This window comes from Capra hircus, chromosome 16, assembly GCF_001704415.2.
Source record: "Capra hircus breed San Clemente chromosome 16, ASM170441v1, whole genome shotgun sequence".
Taxonomy (NCBI): domain Eukaryota; kingdom Metazoa; phylum Chordata; class Mammalia; order Artiodactyla; family Bovidae; genus Capra; species Capra hircus.
The window spans coordinates 53,403,736-53,423,479 of NC_030823.1; the positions used below are offsets into that span (position 1 = coordinate 53,403,736).

At 41.7% G+C, this 19,744-nt stretch overlaps 1 long non-coding RNA gene across 2 annotated transcripts; it reads left to right on the forward strand.

Moving 5' to 3' along the window:
• LOC108637785 lies at positions 968-15,311 on the forward strand. Of its 2 annotated transcripts, none has more exons than XR_001919314.1 (4): positions 968-1,093; positions 3,110-3,210; positions 3,304-3,453; positions 13,393-15,311. It is a non-coding gene; the product is annotated as an uncharacterized LOC108637785 (long non-coding RNA). The 2 variants fall into 2 exon arrangements; XR_001919315.1 differs by lacking the exon at positions 13,393-15,311 and adding an exon at positions 13,153-13,372.

Genomic DNA, 19,744 nt, shown 5'->3' on the forward strand with positions numbered 1-19,744 from the left:
CATGTAAGAATCAAATTGCCAGTCTATGTCCGATGCAGGATACAGCATGCTTGGGGCTGGTGCACGGGGATGACCCAGAGAGATGTTTTGGGGAGGGAGGTGGGACGGGGGTTCGTGTTTGGGAATGCATGTACACCCGTGGTGGATTCATGTCAATGTATGGCAAAACTGATACAGTATGTAAAGAAAAATAAAGTAAAAAAAAAAAAAAAAAGATGCTGGTCATAAAGGGTGCTTTCAGCATCCTGGGGCAGCAATTGTTAGAAGTGTAACAGAAGAGAAACCTCACCCTGTCCTCTGGCCTTTGCACCCTGCTGGGGCCTCCTACCAGCACAGAGAAACACTGCCCTTCATTGGCCCTCAGCTGCAAGTGCCAATTCTTCTATCTTTAGAGAACCAAACTCAGTTGAGCTTTCTCCCCAGGAAGAGGGTTGGCTGCTAAAAAGATTCTTTTTGCCAATACTTGCTTTCTGAATAAAGTATTTCACTGTTGGCAGATGGCTTTCAAATGTATTACCCTACATGCTGTCCTCGACTGACAGGAATCCGTGGTCTCGGGATGCATGGCATAAAAGCAGCATTCAGGACCATAACCTATTTTGATCTTACATGAAGTATGGAGTTTTGATCCTGGCCAAGCACTTACTTGCAGGTGACCTGAGGACACCACCTAACCTTTGAGAACCTCTGACCCTCATGGTAAAATGGGCTCTATGAAAAATAAGGAAGGTAATGCCCCACTGAGCCCAAGAGAGCTAGGTCATTATTAGAAAATTGCAGTTAGAACCAGAGTTATATAGACCGAGTTGTGTCTCCCCAAATTCATATGCTGAAGCCCTAACGCTCAGTGTGACTGTATTTGGAAATGGGGCCTCTAATGAGGTAATTAAGGTTAAAGGGTAGGGACCTAATCCTACAGGACTGGTGTCCTACACGAAGAGGAAGAGACACCAGACACTCTCTGCACACAGAGGAAAGGCCATGAGGATACAGTGAGAAGGTGGCCACCTGCAAACCAGGAAGAGAGGCTCCACAGAAACGAAGTCTGCTGACATCTTGTTCTCAGACTTCCAGCTTCCAGAACTCTGAGACGGTAATTTCTGTTGTTGCAGCTTCCCAGTTTGCAGTGATCGGTTATGGTAGTCTTAGAAAACTAATACATGAACATTTTTGATGACTTTACCTTTCCTTATATTTTCTTGCCTTGTGTCTAATTACGATATACCTGTGCATGGTAACTGTTATTATTATGATCTAGTTGCTATTGGGGGGCTTCTCTGGTGGCTCAGATGGTAAAGAATCTGCCTGCAATGCAGGAGACCTAAGTTGGATCCGTGGGGTTGGGAAGATGCCCTGGAGAAGGGAATGGCTACTCACTCCAGTCTTCTTGCCTGGAGAATCCCATGGACAGAGATGCCTGGTGGGCTACAGTCCAAGGCATGGCAAAGAATCAGGCACAACTAAGAGACTAACACTTTCACTTCTTTTCTTTCAGTTGCTTTTTAGTCCCTGTTAAGCCTCATAAATTACCTTGTGACATTTTCTGTTCTTTTTGTACAAAAGATCACTTCGGAGGCCTGGTGGAAAAATTGGTGAGTAAGCAAACATGGGTGCACTGCAACAAAATAGGATATTTTGATGTAGCCAATTTGATCACTAACCTTTCACCTTTTTTATCACCAAATGCTGAATAAGTACACAATGGCACTGAGACTCAACATGGGAATGGGTGAAAGATGGGGTGCAAGCAGAGATAGGCTGAGAGACCATGGATGCACCGGGAGGGATAGGCAGGACTCTTCACACTACTTGCTGCTGCTGTTGCTGTTAAGTTACTTCAGTCATATCTGACCCTGTGCGACCCATAGATGGCAGTCCACTAGGCTCCTCCATCCCTGGGATTCTCAAGGCAAGAACCCTGGAGTGGGTTACCATTTCCTTCTCCAATGCGAGAAAGTGAAGTCGCTGAGTCGTGTCCAACTCTTAGCGACTCCATGGACTGCAGCCTACCAGGCTCCTCTGTCCATTGGATTTTCCAGGCAAGACTACTAAAGAGGGATGCCATTGCCTTCTCCGCTTCAAACTACTTAGTAGTTTTCAAAAGTTATAATTTAATGTTTGGGAGATTTTAGGGTCATGAAATGGAGTAGGTGTTAAAATGTGGCATTCAATGCCACAGGGACCAAATGAGGGATGACAGCAAAGAGTCGCCTCTGCACAGGTGGGCACCCATAAAGCCATCTGAGTAACTGATACACAGTGTCCACAGAAAGTGGCAAATATAGGCATAGATCACATGGTTTTTTATTATTATTATTTCTAACCTGGCAGACAAAAGAAGGAAATACAGGGAAATTCTGAGGATAGGTGTGCTCTTTTCTGGGAGAGCATCCAGTACTCCTATGGGAGATGGGGAAACACTAAATAAACAGAACCCTCATCAACTAGCCTAGGTTCATCCCTAGGGTGAAGACTGGAATGCTGGACATGAATAATACTGAGGTTCCACCTGTAGGCTGGACCACCAAAGCAGGATGGGGGGTGGGGAGTGTGCTCAATCATTTAGTCATATCTGACCCTTGGAGACCCCATGGACTGTAGCCCGCCAGGATCTTCTGTCCATGGAATTTTCCAGGGTTGTAGGAAAACACAGCAAATGAAGTCTGTGGGGACTTCTAAGACTCCAAGCTTCATGGGTACTCATGCTCATCTCTGGCACTCTGATACCACAGGATAGGAAGCAAGGCTGAATCTTTAGGATAATGACATCAAATGCCCCTATTCTGACAGATCCAGAAAGTGACAAGAGGACAGAGCCATGCCTACTAGAGATACTAATTAAAAGATATAACATGGGAAGCTGGAAATGGCCAAGGCAGAGCAAACACAGAAGTTCTAGAACTCACTAAATAACTGAGCTATTTATTAATATATGCTGTGGACTGAATTGTATCCCCTCAAAATTCTTGTGTTGAAGCCCTCACTCCCATTGTGGCTGCATTTGGAGTAAAGAAGTGATTAAGGTTAAATGAGATCATATGGATGGAGCCTTGTTCCGATTAACGTTCTTATTAGCGGAGACACCAGAGAGCTCACTCTCTCTCCACAGCACATGAGGACACAGGAAGAAGGTGGATATCTGCAAGGTCGGAAGACAGCCCTCACCAGGACTGGAATCCACTGGCACCTTGATTTTGTGCTTGGCAGCTGGTAGGTGATCTCTGGGCCCCAGGAAAGGCCCTTACTGACAAGAGTGTCTTTGTTTTCCTGGAGGACAGTCTAATGATGTGATTTATGTGATAGGGGCTTTGAGCCATGCTGTACCTTCGACCTCTGGAGGAATTAGAGACTAAAAGCATTAGTCTGAGCCCCTGGAATGGATGAAAACAGAGTCAGCCCTGTGGACAATATGTGATCAAGCTCCACTAAAAACTCCAGATGCCAAAAGCGCAGGTGAGCTTTCCTGATTGGCACTATTCTGTGAGTGTTGTCACATATCGTGAGCAGGAAGCAATGCCATCCATGACTCAGTAAGGGGAGGAAAATCAGAAGCCTCATGCTTGGACCCCTCCCAGACTCTGCCCTTACATGTTTCTCCTTCTGTTGATTTTAGTGTTTTCCTGTTTTCCTTTTACTACGATAAAATTTTAATTATAATTATAGTGCTTTCCTGAGTTCTGTAGTCATTCTAGTGAGTTACCAAACCTGAGGATGGTCATGGCTCTTTAGGCTTTTTCTTTTTCAAGGGTTTTAACTTTGTCTTTTATTCTGTAGTAAATAGTTATTTATTTACTAATTTAACTTGTGGTAGTTTTAAACTATTGTGTAATCAGCTTTATCAACCTTTCTCGTTAAAGTTTTTCTTTACTTAAAAAGGCCTTTTGCACTAGAACATGAAATAGGTATTCATCTTTCTTTTCTTCCTCTCTTTTCTGGCTCTGGCCCCAGCTGCCTCCGCTTCCTTGGTCCTCCCTGCATCACACTGAAGCTCATGCCACTGGGGACACCAAGAACCCCAACTCATGCTCCTATATCTTTATTTTCTAGCTTTTTATAGTATCACTTCTCTTTATTAACTAATTTCATTTGGGATTTATGTTGCTATATGCTACTAAGTAAAAGTCTGTTTTTACTTTTTTCCCCATACAGTTTCTCAATTGACTCAACAACAGCTTTTGAATAATCATATTTTTCTACCTTGTTACTACATGCAAAATTCCCACATATATTAGGGTTTGCATGTGGTCAGTCTATTCTGTTAGATCTATCTATCTTTTCTTGCACCATCCTGCTTCTAGATTTCTTGGCTTCATAACAGGTATTAATATCCCACTGCAGGCATCTTTCCTATGTAATGTTCAAATTTTAAATCTTGGCTTACCTTCCTATTTATTCTTACACAACAAAATTTTCTGTGCCCCAAGAAAATGTTTTACTCAGAACATAAAAGAAAAATTAAAATCAGTTTGTCAGTTCCCATCGACCTCCCAAAATAAAATACTAATATAATTTTTCACTGGAATTACATTACACTTAAAAATTTGGGAAAATTGATATATGTATTTATAAGGTTAAGTCTTTCCAGGCAGAAATATGATATGCCCCACAGTAAAAATGAATACATTAAAAAATGTTGATGTTCTTCATACAGGTCCAACGAGTTTCTTGTTAGCTTCAGGGAAATATGAAATTTTATGGCTCTTAATGCACATCACTACATTATCTCCACAAAATTTTCACAAAATATAAAACTGAAAATGCCCTCTTGCCAGTCTGAGCAGGTAAAAAAAGTATTCACTATAGATTTAATGTGCACTTCTTTGACTTTCCATGAGGTTGGATGATTCTGAACATATTTATTGATTAGTTGTATTTCTTTCTTTGTGAACTTTGCCTCTTTTATTTTTTTGCCTATTTTTTATATTAAGAATAATATACTTTGATTCCCCAGATGGAAGTATTTTTCCCAGTACACCTTTTGCCTCTAAATTTGGTTTATTATGTTTTTGGATATATAGAATTTTAAAATTTTCTATCTATGTAAATCTATTCTTTACAATTTCTTTATTTATACTTAGGAAGTCCTCCAATTCAAACATCATAAAATATTTGTGTCTGTTTTCTTATAGTCATGTATATACTCTTCTCTTTAAATTTTAATTCCCAAATCTACACTGATTTTTATGTTTATGATATAAATGGGCTTCCCTGGTGGCTCAGACAGTAAAGAATCTGCTTGCAATGCAGGAGACCCGGGTTCAGGTTCTAGGTGGGGAAGATCCCCTGGCAAAGGGAATGACAACCCACTGTACTATTCTTGCCAGGAAAATCTCAATCACAGAGGAGCCAGGAGGCCTATAGTCCATTGGGTCTCAAAGAGTCACGTATGACTGAGCAACTAACATACACACAGGAAAAATGAAATAAAGCCTGGGTTTCATTTTGACTTTTAGGGATTAATTGATCTAAGTCTGTATATTGAACCATGGCCATTCTCTTGTTGGAAGTTATTCAGTGTCAAAGCGATTTGGTTTACTTAGTAATTTTAAGTACAGAATTTCTTGGCACACATTTCAGTGGAGTAATAAAATGTTCTCATTATGAAAGGAATTTAAGCAATTACAGCTGAAGCCTTCTCTAGTGTATCTAACAAGATACTTTTTAGCTCAAAGAATGTTGTGTATCATTCAACTGCTAGTTGCCATAGCATTAGGACTTTCCCCAGTCCTCTGAAACTTACAAAGAGCTAAAGAGGTTGTTTTACCAGCACCTTCTGTAAAAATGTGTTGCTACAATTCACTTGGAAGGTTTAATCCCCAAGGGTACAGAGAATTAATTTACAGTCACAAGTCTGGCATTCTTAAGACCAAAGGGAAACAAAACCCTCTGAGAAATCAAATGTGTTTGGCAGATTTGCTTCAAGATTTCCAGCAATGTACCATCAACACAGCAAACCTAAGAAGCAGGAGAAACCTCTCTCGAAATCAAATACGGTACAGTACAAGGAACATTATATTGAATGTCTGAAAGCCAGGAGTCTTTGTTCCAACACCAGTGATTTGACCTTCATAAATCATTTTAATGAGTTTAAGATTCCTCTCTTATAAAATGCGTGACCTCATAGGACTACTGCAAAAACTAAATGAGAAAATTTATAGGGACGTATTATGTAAACTGTAATGCACAGGTCAAAACATTAGTAACTATTAACTAGCCTGTAATTGAGCTTATTCTACTTTTCTAACTCAAGAGGAGAAGGTAACACCTGCCATCCCTGGCCGGTTCAGCCTGTCCTGGGGAAACACTATAGGGACGCCCACTGCCTCCCCTCGAGTCATGCCCCACCTCTGAACCATGCATGCTTCCTGCCCACAACACTTCCCAGGGCAGAGTGTACAGACCTTCACAACCAAGATAATCACAATGGTGTGATCACTCACCTAGAGCCAGACATCCTGGAATGTGAAGTCAAGTGGGCCTTAGAAAACATGACTATGAACAAAGCTAGTGGAGGTCATGGAATACCAATTGAGCTATTTCAAATCCTGAAAGATGATGCTGTGAAAGTACTGCACTCAATATGCCAGCACATTTGGAAAACTCAGCAGTGGCCACAGGACTGGAAAAGGTCAGTTTTCATTCCAATCCCAAAGAAAGCCAATGCCAAAGAATGCCCAAACTACTGCACAATTGCACTCATCTCACACACTAGTAAAGTAATGCTCAAAATTCTCCAAGCCAGGCTTCAGCAATACGTGAACCGTGAATTTCCAGATGTTCAAGCTCGTTTTAGAAAAGGCAGAGGAACCAGAGATCAAATTGCCAATATCTGCTGGATCATGGAAAAAGCAAGAGAGTTCCAGAAAAACATCTATTTCTGCTTTATTCACTATGCCAAAGCCTTCGACTGTGTGGATCACAATAAAATATGGAAAATTCTGAGAGATGGGAATGCCAGACCACATGACCTGCCTCTTGAGAAACCTATATGCAGGTCAGGAACCAACAGTTAGAACTGGACATGGAACAACAGACTGGTTCCAAATAGGAAAAGGAGTACGTCAAGGCGGTATATTGTCACCCTGCTTATTTAACTTATATGCAGAGTACATCATGAGAAACACCGGGCTGGAAGAAGCACAAGCTGGAATCAAGATTGCCAGGAGATATATCAAGAACCTCAGATATGCAGATGACACCACCCTTATGGCAGAAAGTGAAGAGGAATTAAAAAACCTCTTGATGAAAGTGAAAGTGGAGAATGGAAAAGTTGGCTTAAAGCTCAACATTCAGAAAACGAAGATCATGGCATCTGGTCCCATCATTTCATGGGAAATAGATGGGGAAACAGTGGAAACCGTTTCACCTTTATTTGGGGGGGCTCCAAAATCACTGCAGATGGTGATTGCAGCCATGAAATTAAAAGACGCTTACTCCTTGGAAGAAAAGTTATGACCAACCTAAATAGCATATTGAAAAGCAGAGACATTACTTTGTCAACAAAGGTCTGTCTAGTCAAGGCTATGGTTTTTCCAGTGGTCATGTATGGATGTGAGAGTTGGACTGTGAAGAAAGCTGAGCACCGAAGAATTGATGCTTTTGAACTGTGGTGTTGGAGAAGACTCTTGAGAGTCCCTTGGACTGCAAGGAGATCCAACCAGTCCATTCTGAAGGAGATCAGCTCTGGGATTTCTTTGGAAGAAATTATGCTAAAGCTGAAACTCCAGTACTTTGGCCACCTCATGCGAAGAGTTGACTCATTGGAAAAGACTCTAATGCTTTGAGGGATTGGGGGCAGGAGGAGAAGGGGACGGCAGAGGATGAGATGGCTGGATGGCATTACTGACTCAATGGACGTGAACCTGAGTGAACTCCCGGAGTTGGTTATGGACAGGGATGCCTGGCGTGCTGCGATTCATGGGGTTGCAATAGTCAGACACGACTGAGCGTCTGAACTGAATTGAACTGAACTGGGGCCATCAAGAAAGCAAGCACTGTGTCTAGGAAGGAAAAGGAGGAATAACATTTATTGAGCACCTACCATATGTTCAGCACTGAAAGATATGCTAGAAAATAGAGACACATGAGGCCAGTCCTGGCACTTTTTGCTTTAATTTTCACTGTATCAGACTCATGAGGTCCATAATGATTCATTATGGACATATATCATAGGCACATATATCATAGGCCAGAGGGTGTTTGCAAGTATGAACTACATTCTCAGCCTTGGGCAGTCACAGGACTGGGCAAGTGAGATAAATTTACATACAAGTTGGGTGGAGTCAATGGGATACTTGTAAAATGATTTAAAAGTTTAGCTAGCTCGGGACTTCCGAGGTGGCCCAGTGGTTAGGACTCTGGACTCCCAGTGCAGGGGACCTGCGTTCAATCCCTGGTCATGGAACTACATCCCACATAGGGCAACTAAGAACTGGTGCAGCCAAATAAATAAAAAGGTTTAGCTGGCTCAAAGATGTGTTTGTGTCATCTATAAGAATTAGCTTCAAAATTCTTGACATGAACTCAGGACCAAGTCTGGGCTCTTCTTTTAAGAAAACTGCCTCAGTTCAGATAAAGTCAAAACATAATGGGAGGGGACTTCCCTGGTGGTCCAGTGGTTAAAAATATGCCTGCTAATGCAGGGGACATGAATTCAGTCCCTGGTCTGGGAACTAAGATCCCACATGCCACAGAGCACTAAGACCATGCACCACAACTTCTGAGCCCACGCTCTAACTACTGAAACCCCGTGCCCTAGAATTTGTGCTCCTCACAAAGAAAAGCCACTACAAGGAAAAACCAGCACACCGCAACTAGAGAGTAGCCCCCACTTGCTACTAGAGAAAGCCCATGCCCGCACAGCAATGGAGAGCCTATGCACTGAATAAGCAAGTTTTTTTAAAAAACACAGTGGAAAGGCATTGAGAAGGGAGGGACATGATCAGATCCGTGCTTTAAAAAGAATACTCTGGTTACAATTAGGTGTCATCTCACAGTGGTCAGAAAGGCAATCATGAAAAAGTCTACAAATAACATGCTGGAGAGGGTGTGGATAAAAAGGAACCCTCCTACATTGTTGGTGGGCATATAACTTGGTACAGTCACTATGGAGAACTGTATGGATATTTCTTAAAAAACTAAAAATAGAGTTACCATATGATCCAGCAACCCCACTCCTGGGCACATATCTGGAGAAAATCGTAATTTGAAATGATAACGTTTACTCCAGTGTTTGTAGCAGCACCATTTACAACAGCCAAGACATGGAAGCAACCTAATGTCCAATGACAGATAAATAAATAAAGATGTGGTATATATACACAAGGGAGTATTACTCAGTCATAAATCGAATGAAATAATGCCATTTGCAGCAACATGGACAGAACTAGAGATTACCATATTAAGTGAAGTAAGTCAAAGCCAACTATCATATGATCTCACTTATATGTGGAATCTAAAAATAATTTTACAAATGAACTTATTTATTAAAAAAAAACTAGACTCACAAACATAGAGAACAAACGTGGTTAACAAAGGGGAAAGTTGAGGGGAGGGTTAAGGACACATTTAAAGTTTGGGTTTGACAGATACACAGTACCATATATAAAACAGATAAACAATAAGGATCTACTGTATGGCATAGAATCTTATAATAACCTATAATGGAAAAGAATATGAACAAGAATTTATTATATATATATATATTTTTAAATATTGCATATATGTCATTGCATGAAGCTAAGTGGAAACAGTGTCAGACTTTATTTTTGGGGGCTCCAAAATCCCTGCAGATGGTGACTGCAGCCATGAAATCAAAAGATGCTTACTCCTTGGAAGGAAAGTTATGACCAACCTAGATAGCATATTCAAAAGCAGAGACATTACTTTGCCAACAAAGGTCCATCTAGTCAAGGTGATGGTTTTTCCAGTGGTCATGTATGGATGTGAGAGTTGGACTGTGAAGAAAGCTGAGCACTGAAGAATTGATGCTTTTGAACTGTGGTGTTGGAGAAGACTCTTGAGAGATCCTTGGACTGCAAGAAGATACAACCAGTCCATTCTAAGGGAGATCAGCCCTGGGTGTTTTTTGGAAGGAATGATGGTAAAGCTGAAACTCCAGTACTTTGGCCACCTCATGCGAAGAGTTGACTCATTGGAAAAGACTCTGATGCTGGGAGGGATTGGGGGAAGGAGGAAAAGGGGACGACAGAGGATGAGATGGCTGGATGGCATCACCGACTCGATGGACATGAGTTGAGTGAACTCCAGGAGTTGGTGATGGACAGGGAGACTTGGCGTGGTGCAATTCATGGGGTCACAAATAGTCGGACACGACTGGGTGATTGAACTGAACTGAACTGAACACAACATTGTAAATCAACTATACTTCAACTGAAAAGAAAAAAAGTACTTTGGTTGCTGTATGGACAATGGAGGGGAATGCTGCAAGATGGGAGCAAGTATGCCTACACGGTGGTATGCAGCTGCTGTTTGCTCCGATTCAAGAAAGTGGACTGTGTTCATAATTTTCCCAAAGCCACATGTAGTGGCATCAGGTTGCTAGGCTGAAGAAAGCCATGGTATGAATATTTACACCAAATATTCCTGCAAATACTACAAATCAGGACTTCCCTACCTGTCAGCCCTCCAGAGCCAGTTTACCAGGACTGGAGAGGCTAGAAAGCTTCTACAAGGGATTAGGCAAGAGAGGCAGTGTGATCCAGAGTGGTGACAGTGGAGGTGAAGGGAAGTGGATGGATTTGGAAAGCTATTTGCAGATGGAATCAGCAGGAGGTGCTGACAGGTTGGATATGGAATGGGCTGGTCAAGGTGAGGTGAGAGAGTGTTGTAGGGAGAAGCCAATTCTGACTCCATGTTGGAACTATTTCTTTGATTTGCTTTTTATTGCTTTTGTTATTACAATAATATATAATAGCCTGCCTCAGAGAACCCTGCCCCTCTGCCTGACTGTTAAACTAAAGTGCCTTTGTTTAGCTCACAGGAAGATAATCTGACCCTGCCCACCTGTTAAAAAGAAGAGATTAACACACCCCTTCCAAAGGCTGGCCCTTCCGAGAGATGTTCAGCAAGTCTGAACACCCCTTTTTACTTTACTTCCTCATTGCCTCTCCCTCTCTATTCTGCTTTCTGACTTTTTTTCCTTATTGCTTTTCTCCCTCTGGCTCTATGAAAGAACCTGGCATCCAGAACCCACAAGATGGTTAGCTTGAGACATTAGTCTACCATCTTCTCCATCAGCAGGCTTTCCGCATAAAGTCCATTCCTTGCCTCAACACTTCGTATCTTGGATTCATCGACCTCTCATGCAGCAAACAGAGCGAGTTTGAAGTCATTGACAAGAGAAGAATATCTCCCGGGTTTTAATGAGTAGGAAAGTGTAAGCATCAAAGGCAATGTTCTGAGTGTGGCTTTGAGACAGAGAATGTCTTGGACTCAGACAATGAGGTGATTTAGAACTACACACTCTACAGTTTCCAGTCACTTGTGACCTGACCCTAGTCCACCCTCCCAACTCACCTGGGGCATTCTCTTTCTGCCTCCCTGCCCTAGACTCCAGTCCTGCCAGCCACCTCTCAGTTCTTCATTTAGAAAATTTACTTAGCCTCTGGGCCTTCCTACATTCTGCTCTCTCAGCCCACAATGTTCTTATCACAGCTCTCTGCATGGCTGGCGTGTTTCTCCCTCAGGTCCCTGCTAACAGAGGACACCTCCCTCCAACCATATCTTCTCTGTTAGTTTCCCTCTTGGCACTTGTCACAAGTTGTAATCGTATACTTGTTGTCTACTTGCTTGTGTTCTGTTTCCCTCATTGGACTGTAAGTCTTCTTTAAAGCTTTTCAGGAATATTTTGGAGAAATTTCATTTCATTATCCTTCTGGTAAGCTGTGGAATTTCTTCAAAAATACTGAATTTATTATTTCCCGCATTATCAGCTCACAGCCTATACCACAAGCTAAGGTTTTTTATATAGACGGGACTAAAAACGCTAAAGCTTCTTTCTGGTCTCTTAAGGAATATAAAGTCTTTTCTACTAAATTTCATTCTGCTCAACAAAGTGAATTATATGCTCTCATTCAAGTTATTTGCCTACATCCTTACCCCATTAATATAGTCTCTGACTCTACATATTCAGTTTTTGTATTAAAAAATATAGAAACCTCCACCTTAAACTCCAATCAACCTATTATTCAACAACTCTTTTTTGAAGTACAATCTGTTGTTAGAAACTGCAATTCTCTCATTTATTTTACACATATTCGACCACATTCTTGCCTTCCCAGCCCCATGACTCATGGTAATGAGCAGGCTGATACACTGATTTCCTTTGCTACTCCAGAGGAACAGCATGCTCTGTTGCATAACACTGCTGGCTCTCTACACCAGCTATGGAAAATCCCATACAGCCAGGCTAAAGAAATTATTAGTAATTGCTCTACTTGTAGGCGCCTACATCTTCAACCCATCACACTAGGTATTAATCCTCACGCTTTGCAACCTAATGAACTATGGCAAATGGATGTAACTCATTGCCGTGAACTTTCTCCATTTTCTTTCTTGCATGTCCATATTGACACTAATTCTTCTTTTATTTCGGCCACACCTCTTCATGGTGAGGCTGCACAACACCTTATAACTCACTTATTAGCTGTACGTTTTGCTGTAATGGGAACTCCTAGTTCTATAAAAACAGACAATGGCCCTGCCTATATTTCAAGACACTTTAAACAATTTTTACAATCTTTTTCTATTAACCATATTACATGTATTCCTTATAATCCACAGGCACAAGGCATAGTCGAACAGGCACATCACACACTAAAGTTGCAAATAAAAAAATTTTTAAAGGGGGAATACACAGGAACACTACTGTCTTCCTTATCTAAAGCAGACTTTACTAGACTCCAACATAAGATATTTTCTAAACCTTTAACTATTGTTAATACAGCTTTATTTGTTTTAAATTTTTTAATCTTACCACTGGGAGATAGCTTAACAAGAGCAGAAAAGCATTTTGAGGAATTGAAGGACACTTCTCTTCCTCTGCCCATTTGGTACCAAGACTGGTTAAGGAAACAATGGAAATCTGGGAAACTAATCTTACAGGGAAAGGGGTATGCTTGTGATTCCCAGATGGATCCAACAAACTCACATGGCTTCCTCTTCAGAAGATTCAACCCAAGGGGGCCCCCGGCCTTCAAACTAGAGACGAAACAACGAAAACCCCAGGAAGAAGAAATTCCAATACGGGCCATGGCGTCTCTAAAGATCTCCAGGAAGCACCGCCCTCAGCGACATCAACCTTATGATCTCCCCACTTGGGGACAAATAAAAACCCTTACTAATCAAGCTGAAAATTTGGTCTCTCAACAGGAAATACCTCGGAGTCCTGAATACATTCTCCTGGCAATGCTGTCTGCTTGCCTGTGCCTCCCCCATTCGAGCTCTAACTAATCATACTTACTGGGCTTACATATCCAACACCCCTCTACTACAGGTGGTCGAATGGACAGAGAGAGGACCAACTGTTTCAACCAATGACTCTATACATATGCCTTCTCCCTGGAGCATTAAAGGGCCCTCACACCCTGAAGATGAAGGAAAACTAATTAATATTTCTCTAGGTTATGAAGTCCTTCCTTTGTGCATGGGCCCAGCAGAATTTATGCTTAAACGTTAGCCGACAAACTTGGGCTTTCGCCCTGCCTCCCAAAAAGGACTTTCGGATGTTGATTGGATTATTTACTGCCCTTTCTTTGTCTGTGAACCATGTTTATACTACTGAGACTTTAGGGAAAGAATTAGGGAAAGAACAAAGAACATTATGCAAAGGGTTTACTTATAAGAACTTTATATATACTCCTGTTCGTTGGGATAAATGTCAAGCCAAATCAGGAAAATTAATGTTTGTGGCTAATCATACAATTGTTGACTGGGGACCCCGTGGTATGTGGTTATCTAACTGCTCAGATGATATTAACAGCATTGTGTGTGTGACCATGCTACTCAAGCGACACGGGAGGTCACTGACACTAGGATGGAGCATTACCATGTCAAAGGACTTCTTGGGTGGCTTGAGGGTGGATTAGCCCCAACTCTTCCTAGGGTTGTCTTCGATAAACAGAGTGGGCCTGAACAATGAGACATTTGGAAACTTGCTGCGAGCACCAAAATACTTGGGACTTGGACCGGACTTTTCACAGGGACCAGTCGTAGTCATAGTTACTATTTCTTTAGCTATAATCAACCATATTTTATACAGGCCTGTGTCCCATTTCATTTTGTTATAGACATAGGAAAATTACAATTTAATAAGACTTTATGTTCTGTAACTTGTATTAATGGCAAACTATACACTTGTCTTAACTCCTCTATTTCTTTAAGAAATGATTCCCTTTTGATTCTTCAATCTCAATGTAATTTGTGGTTACCAATAAATCTCCAACGACCCTTGGAAGAAGGTCCCATGGCTGGACTTGCTTCCAGATTACTTTTTAAACTGCTCCAATGATCTAAACAATTCGTTGGATGGCTGATTCTTGGCATTTTGGGTTAATAGCTATTTGCACCACTGCTGCTGTCGCTGGCGCTGCTTTACATACCCCGATTCAAAACATAATTTTACCCAAAATTGGACTGAAGATGCTCATAATATGTGGGCTACTCAGGCTCAGGTAGATGAGGATATTCAAGACGAAATACAGGAACTAAAAACAGCCATCAAATGGGTTGGAGATCAATGAATAGATTTGCAAAAACAAGTGATATTAAAATGTGATTGGAATTCTACTGAATTTTGTGTTACTCTTGTTCATTTCAATCATAGTGCCTACAACTGGGAACAAATCAAATTTCATTTACAAAACATACATGATAATGCCTCTATGAATGTACAGTTACTGCAAAAGGAAATCTTTGAAACCTTTTCTAAACATTTGCCCTCTTCCACTAATTTGGAAACTTTAGTTGAACAACTAGCTGATCAATTATCTGGGCTAGACCCACACGGATGGTTCCAAAGTATTACCCACACCATCGGGTCTGGAACTGTAACTTTGGTGTTTGTCTTGGTAACTATATTTGTTGTTTATCATTGACTTTCTATATGGCTGGTTAATACTAAACAAACTCAATTGGTCATGACCTTTTTTACAAATATAATAGGGGAATTGTAAGGAAGCACTTAACAGGAGGCTTCAATGTCAGGCCCATGAATCAAGGCAAATTGGAAGTGGTCAAACAAAAGATGGCAAGAGTGAACGTCGACATTCTAGGAATCAGCGAACTAAAATGGACTGGAATGGGTGAATCTAACTCAGATGACCATTACATCTACTACTGTGGGCAGGAATCCCTCAGAAGAAATGGAGTAGCCATCATGGTCAACAAAAGAGTCTGAAATGCAGTACTTAGATGCAATCTCAAAAACGACAGAATGATCTCTGTTCATCTCCAAGGCAAACCATTCAATATCACGGTAATCCAAATCTATGCCCCAACCAGTAACGCTGAAGAAGCTGAAGTTGAACGGTTCTATGAAGACCTACAAGACCTTTTAGAACTAACACCTAAAAAAGATGTCCTTTTCATTATAGGGAACTGGAATGCAAAAGTACGAAGTCAAGAAACACCTGGAGTAATGGGAAAATTTGGCCTTGGAATGTGGAATGAAGCAGGGCAAAGACTAATAAGAGTTTTGCCAAAAAAAATGCACTGGTCATAGCAAACATCCTCTTCCAACAACACAAGAGAAGACGCTACACATGGACATCACCAGATGGTCAACACCGAAATCAGATTGATTATATTCTTTGCAGCCAAAGATGGAGAAGCTCTATACAGTCAACAAAAACAAAACCGGGAGCTGACTGTGGCTCAGATCATGAACTCCTAATTACCAAATTCAGACTCAAATTGAAGAAAGTAGGGAAAACCGCTAGACCATTCAGGTATGACCTAAATCAAATCCCTTATGATTATATAGTGGAAGTGAGAAATAGATTTAAGGGCCTAGATCTGATAGATAGAGTGCCTGATGAACTATGGAATGAGGTTCGTGACACTGTACAGGAGACAGGGATCAAGACCATCCCCACGGAAAAGAAATGCAAAAAAGCAAAGTGGCTGTCTGGGGAAGCCTTACAAATACCTGTGAAAAGAAGAGAGGTGAAAAGCAAAGGAAAAAAGGAAAGATATAAGCATCTGAATGCAGAGTTCCAAAGAATAGCAAGAATACATAAGAAAGCCTTCTTCAGCGATCAATGCAAAGAAATAGAGGAAACAACAGAATGGGAAAGACTAAAGATCTCTTTAAGAAAATTAGAGATACCAAGGGAACATTTCATGCAAAGATGGGCTCGATAAAGGACAGAAATGGTATGAACCTATCAGAAGCAGAAGATATTAAGAAGAGGTGGCAAGAATACACAGAACTGTACAAAAAAAATCTTCATGACCCAGATAATCATGATGGTGTGATCACTTATCTAGAGCCAGACATCCTGGAATGTGAAGTCAAGTGCGCCTTAGAAAGCATCACTACAAGCAAAGCTAGGGGAGGTGATGGAATTCCAGTGGAGCTATTTCAAATCCTGAAAGATGATGGTCTTAAAGTGCCGCACTCAATATGCCAGCAAATTTAGAAAACTCAGCATTGGCCACAGGACGGGAAAAGGTCAGTTTTCATTCCAATCCCAAAGGAAGCCAATGCCAAAGAATGCTCAAACTACCACACAATTGCACTCATCTCACACGCTAGTAAAGTAATGCTCAAAATTCTCCAAGCCAGGCTTCAGCAATACGTGAACCATGAACTCCCTGATGTTCAAGCTGATTTTAGAAAAAGCAGAGGAACCAGAGATCAGATTGCCAACATCCCCTGGATCATGGAAAAAGCAAGAGAGTTCCAGAAAAACATCTATTCCTGCTTTATTGGCTATGCCAAAGCCTCTGACTGTGTGGATCACAGTAAACTGTGGAAAATACTGAGAGAGATGGGAATACCAGATCACCTGACCTGCCTCCTGAGAAATCTGTATGCAGATCAGGAAGCAACAGTTAGAACTGGACATGGAACAACAGACTGGTTCCAAATAGGAAAAGGAGTACATCAAGGCTGTATATTGTCACCCTGCTTATTTAACTTATATGCAGAGTACATCATGAGAAATGCTGGACTGAAAGAAACACAAGCTGGAATCAAGATTGCTGGGAGAAATATCAAGAACCTCAGATATGCAGATGATACCACCCTTATGGCAAAAAAGTGAAGAGGAACTAAAAGGCCTCTTGATAAAAGTGAAAGAGGAGAGTGAAAAAGCTGGCTTAAGCTCAACATTCAGAAAATGAGGATCATGGCATCCAGTCCCATCATTTCATGGGAAATAGATGGGGAAACAGTGGAAACAGTGTCAGACTTTATTTTTGGGGGCTCCAAAATCACTGCAGATGTTGACTGCAGCCATGAAATTAAAAGATGCTTACTCCTTGGAAGAAAAGTTATGACCAACCTAGATAGCATATTCAAAAGCAGAGACATTACTTTGCCGACTAAGGTCATGGCGATGGTTTTTCCAGTGGTCATGTATGGATGTGAGAGATGGACTGTGAAGAAGGCTGAGCGCCGAAGAATTGATGCTTTTGAACTGTGGTGTTGGAGAAGACTCTTGAGAGTCCCTTGGACTGCAAGGAGATCCAACCAGTCCATTCTGAAGGAGATCAGCCCTGGCATTTCTTAGGAAGGAATGATGCTAAAGCTGAAACTCCAGTACTTCGGCCACCTCATGCAAAGAGTTGACTCATTGGAAAAGACTCTGATGCTGAGAGGATTGGGGGCAGGAGGAGAAGGGGGCGACAGAGGATGAGATGGCTGGATGGCATCACTGACTTGATGGATGTGAGTCTGAGTGAACTCCAGGAGTTGGTGTTAGACAGGGAGGCCTGGCGTGCTGCAATTAATGGGGTTGCAAAGAGTCAGACACGACTCGGCGACTGAACTGAACTGAACTCCTGTGTGCTATTTTGGATCTGTCATGAATCCTCTGTTCCTTATTAATTTGTGAATATTCAGGAATTAAGAGGAGTGGCAAACAGCTCCTGGGGCTGAGGAATGCATTCATTTAATTTGTTAGTTTTTCCATACGATGATAAGTAACTATTTACGACCCTCTTGCTTTTTATGAACTATATGATAAAAGTGATTATTTACAACCCTTTCTCTTTGATATGGATTACCTTATGTTTCCTTGATAATTTGTAAGTCTGGACTTTTGATCTTTATCTTTGCTGAACAAAGCTACCTTGTAAGACAGTATATATACCCACACTATGTTGAATAAAACATCCTTGTTCCATACGAGCTTGGGTCCCCGTGTCTTTCTTTCTTTTTCTCTCTCTTTCTTTCTCTCTCTCTCAGGCTAATTCTTTGGAGCACAGAAGCTCGCTGAGCTCACTTTTTTGCCCGGGCTGGCAAGACCCTCAGGAGAGGGTGCCCTGTGCCTATGGGAAGCAGTGCAAGCCCCGTATCAAGGGCTTTATTGGTTTTCTGCATAAACCAAGGAATATCAGCCTCTTTCTCTCTCTCTTTTACTTTCTTATCCTCGACTCTGGACCACAAGGTTCCAGTCCATTAAAGGACCTCAACAAGTGAGTTTTTTCTATCCCTTTCCTAAGAACAAAGAAGATAAAGAGAACACTATGCAAGTATAAGCTTTCTTAGACCTATAAGCATTTTGTTCCTCATCACCAACTTCTGATCGTGAACCCTTATCTTATATAAGCCCCTAGGTGTTTATTGGAAGGGCTGATGTTGAAGCTGAAATTCCAATACTTTGGCCACCTGATGCAAAGAGCTGACTCATTTGAAAAGACCCTGATGCTGGGAAAGCTTGGGGACAGGAGGAGAAGGGGATGGCAGAGGATGAGATCGTTGGATGGCATCACCGACTCAATGGCCATGAGTTTGGGTGAACTGTGGCAGTTGGTGATGGACACGGAGGTCTGGCGTGCTGTGGTTCATGGGGTCGCAAAGAGTCAGACCCGACTGAGTGACTTAACTGGACTGAGGCTCCTCAAGGTGGCGGGATGGTGGGGGGGCAGGCACAAGTTTTGAGGCAGGAGCCTACTATGTTCCCCTCTCCATCAGCTGAAAATTAAAGCCACCTTTCTATTTCCTCCAAACTCTGTCTCCACGTTTTTCATTCAGCTTCATTGGGCAGAGAAAGACAAGATTTTAGCCAGCAACATACCAACTATGTAACAGATAAAAGGGGGTACAGGGGAAATATAAAGCATAATCTTTGATCTAACAGAGTTAAAAACTTGCAAAACAATTTGAGACTGCTCCCACCATCAATCATTAACGCCTGCTAAGCGGATGGACAGCAAAAACTTGAGAGACAGAGGAGCATGTGTAGGCTGAGAGCCAGGAAAAGCTGTTGCAGAAGGTAACTTTGAGTTCTGCAGACCAGTCCTGACACCCCACCAGTGAAGAGGAGAGGACTTGCGTTCAGTGCGTCCCTGCTGAGCTCATCTCCTTGACTTTAACTGATGAAGACATTTCAGAATAAAGACCTTCTTTTCTAAGCACCTTTTTTTCGATAGCACGTCAGAAACGTGCTATACATGCAAATATCTGAGATTGTTACAGCCTGCAGAACTCTTCTCACTCCAATTACTCCCTGTTAAGGCTTGCATCATCTTGGTTTTCTTTTTCCGGCTCTACCAT